This window comes from Elephas maximus, chromosome X (genome assembly GCF_024166365.1).
Source record: "Elephas maximus indicus isolate mEleMax1 chromosome X, mEleMax1 primary haplotype, whole genome shotgun sequence".
NCBI classification, from domain to species: Eukaryota; Metazoa; Chordata; class Mammalia; order Proboscidea; family Elephantidae; genus Elephas; species Elephas maximus.
The window spans coordinates 146,590,208-146,594,114 of NC_064846.1; the positions used below are offsets into that span (position 1 = coordinate 146,590,208).

The 3,907-nt window shown below is 43.8% G+C and overlaps 1 pseudogene; it reads left to right on the forward strand.

Moving 5' to 3' along the window:
- Positions 1-2,561: 2,561 nt before the first annotated feature.
- LOC126068826 (glutaredoxin-related protein 5, mitochondrial-like) lies at positions 2,562-3,165 on the forward strand (annotated as a pseudogene).
- The last annotated feature ends 742 nt before the right edge of the window (positions 3,166-3,907 follow it).

Sequence of the window (3,907 nt, forward strand, 5' to 3'; positions counted from 1 at the left end):
TAACATGCATCAATTTGTCCTGACCCACTTGGAACAAAGGAGAATGAAGAACACCAAAGACACAAGGAAAATATTAGCCCAAGGCCTCTTGGGAGCAAGGAAAAATGAAGAAAACTAAAGACACAAGGGAAAGATTAGTCCAAAGGACTAATGGACCACAACTACCACAGCCTCCACTAGACTGAGCCCAGTACAACTAGATGGTGCCCAGCTACCACCAACTGCTCTGATAGGGATCACAATAGAGGGTCCTGGACAGCGCTGGAGAAAAATGTACAACAAAATTCCAATTAAAAAAAAAATAAAAGACCAGACTTACTGGCCTGACAGAGACTGGAGAAACCCTGAGAGTATGGCCCCTGGACACCCTTTTAGCTCAGTAATGAAGTCACTCCTGAGGTTCACCCTTCAGCCAAAGATTAGACAGCCCCATAAAACAAAATGAGACTAAAGGGGCACACCAGCCCAGGGACAAGGACTAGAAGGCAGGACGTACAGGAAAGCTGGTAATAGGAACCCAAGGTCAAGAAGGAAGAGTGTTGACAGGTCATGGGGTTGGTAGCCAATGTCATAAAATAATATGTGTACTAACTGTTTAATGAGAAACTAGTTTGTTCTGTAAACCTTCATCTAAATTACAGTAGATAAATAAAAAAGAAAATCAGCCAGTGAAAACCCTATGGATAGTTTGATAGATATACGTATGCACATGCATATACATATATACACACACATATATACATATATGTTTTAATTTATATACACCTACTCCTCACAGGCAACCCCTGGTGGTGCAGTGGTTAAGTGCTACAGCTGCTAATCAAAGGGTCGGCAGTTCGAATCCACCAGGTGCTCCTTGGAAACTCTATGGGGCAGTTCTACTTTGTCCTATAGGGTCACTATGAGTCAGAACTGACTCTACGGTAAAGGTTTTTTTTTACTCTTCACTTATTGACTATCTCGTTATCCAACATTTCACATTTATGACAACAGTAAAAAATCTACCATCCAACTATTTTGTGCATCAATGATGTTTGTCTGAAAGTAACAAACACTGAGGTGTGAGGCAAGTGTAACACTGGCTGTGATGGTTATGTGTCAACTTGGCTGGGCCATGATTCTCAGTGGTTTGGCAGTTATATAATGATGTAATTTGGCAGTTATGTAATGATGTCATTTGGTAGTTGTGTAATGATGTAGTCATCCTCCATTTTGTGATCTGATGTGGTCATCCTCCATTTTCATATAACCTCGATTTTCATATAAGAACCTGGTTTTTGGAATCTAAGCATGTTGATAAGTCAGGAGTGGTATGAAATCACTATGTGTGAATTTGTGTGGAGGCATTTTACCTTGTAGGAAAACTTGACAGGGTATTAATAAACTTCGGGAATTTTCTGTCAAAAAAATACATATTAGCCCAAGAGACAAAGGGATCACATAAATCAGAGACTCCATCAGCCTGAGACCAGAAGAACTAGATGATGCCCGGCTACCACCGGCTACCACCTCCCTGACAGGAAACACAACAGAGTCCCTGACCGAGCAGGAGAAAAGTGTGGTGCAGAACTGAAATTCATGTAAAAAGACTGGACTTAATGGTCTGACTGAGACTGGAGGAACCCTTGAAGCCATGATCCCCAGACGCTCTGTTAACCTAGAACTGAAAACCATTCCCGGAGCCCACTCTTCAGACAAAGATTAGACTGGACAATAAAACATAAAATAATACTCGTGAAGAGTGTGCTTCTTAGTTCAAACAGATACAGGAGACCAAATGGGCGGCTGCTGTCCAGAGGCAGGATGAGAAGGCAGAGAGGGACAGGAGCTGGTTGGATGGACAGGGGAAACCCACGGTGGAAAGGAGGAGTGTGCTATCGCATTATAGGGATTGCAACTAGTGTCACATGACAATATGTGTATAAATTTTTGTATAAGAAATTAACTTGAGCTGTAAACTTTCACCTAAAGCACACACACACACACACACAAACCATTGCCCTTGAGTCGACTCTGACTCACAGCGAGCAACCCTACAGGACAGAGTAGAACTGCCTCACATGGTTTGCAAGGAGCCGCTGGTAGATTCGAACTGCCAACCTTTTGGTTAGCAGCTGTAGCACTTAACCACCGCACCACCAGGGGTTGCCTGTGAGGAGTAGGTGTATATAAATTAAAACGTATATGTATATATGTGTGTGCGTACATGTGTGTATGTATATTCACACATATGTGTGTATGCGTAACCATTGTGCCACCAGGGCGAATGCATTTAATATGTACGCGCACAGAGAATCTCAGGTGCATAAATTTAATTTAGTTTTGCAATATATCACTTCACAAAGTCTGACATTTCCAACTTAAATAGCAATGTAGCTCCAATAACTTGCTATTTGTGAAGTACTGTTGATGTGTTTTAAACATATATAACATCATTTCATACATTCAACAACTTTGTGAAGTAAACACAAAAAATGTATTTTACCCTCATTTTAGAGATTATCAAACTAGAAATCAGAATGGTTAAGACAAGCACCTGGGGGCTCAGGTGAGCGAGGGGGATGATCGGGTCCCTGCGGGTGCGGTGCAGCAGCGGCCTGCGGGGCCAGGGCGGGCTGGGACGCCGGTGGCCGCCGGCAGAGCAGCTGGACGCGCTGGTGAAGAAGGACACGGCGGTGGTCTTCCTCAAGGGGACACTGAAGCTGCCCCAGCGCGGCTTCAGCAATGCTATGGTGCAGATCCTGTGGCTGCAAGGCTTCCCCAACTACGGGGCCCACAACCTGCTTGATGGCACCGAGCTGCAGCAAGGCGTTAAAGACCATTCCAACTGGTCCACTATCCCGCAGGTGTTCCTCAGTGGTGAGTTTGTGGGCGGCTACGACATTCTTCCCAGATGCATGAGAACAGGGCCTAGCCGAAGAGCTGAAAAAGCTAGGGATCCGCTCTGTCCTCTTAGATGCAAAGACCAAGGATCAAAGGGAGGAGGACGCAGGTCCTCACCAGGCACAACGCTCCGCTCTCGGGAGAGGAAGCTGTGGGTGTCGAAAACGCACCGCCAGCCAAGCCTTACCAATCCTGGTTCTCATTATGAAGATGCAGCGGATTAGACTGGTCTTCAGGTGTGTAAGCAGTCAGCGATTTCAGTTTGTTTGGTGTTTGAGCTAAGACTGTCTTATTGTGAACATAATTATAACCACTGCACTGTAACGATTCAATGTTGTATTATGATACTTCTGTAAACAAACTCTGTTCTTAGGTTGTCATTTAATCTCTACCTGGTTATGGAGTAAAATGTGGAGCTTTTGAATCATCATTATTATTCATGACTCCTCAGCCAGTGTCAGTCTGCAAAGATAATGCTGTTCTTAGGTGCTGTCGAATTGGCTATGACTCATATCCACCCTATAGGACAGAGTAGAACTGCCCCATAGTGTTTCCAAGGCTGTAATCGCTACAGAAGCAGACTGCCACATGGTTCTCCTGCCGGAAGCTACTGGTGGGTTCCAACCGCCGACCTTTTGGTTAGCAGCTGGGCGCTTAACCATTGCACCACCAGGGCTCCTTAAAGTCATTTCCTAGTAAAGATATGACAACAGTCCCAGAGCCTGATACACGGCTAGTACATTTTACCATCACCATTAGAAGACATAGCTACGTGGACCAACAGAGCAACAATTTTTAAAAAATGACCAGTCAAATCAATCTAATAACTTGTCAACCAATGAAACAACCATTTTTAAGCCTGCAAGTCAATAGTATTTAATAATTAGACAATTTGATCAACACCAGGTATTGGGATGGATTAAAAATTGGTACACTGAGTAAAATAAATAGATTTGGTAAGTTGATTTCCTTGAACAGAGTAGTTGTTTGACACACTTGGAAAGCTGGTTTTAGAGCATTTCAG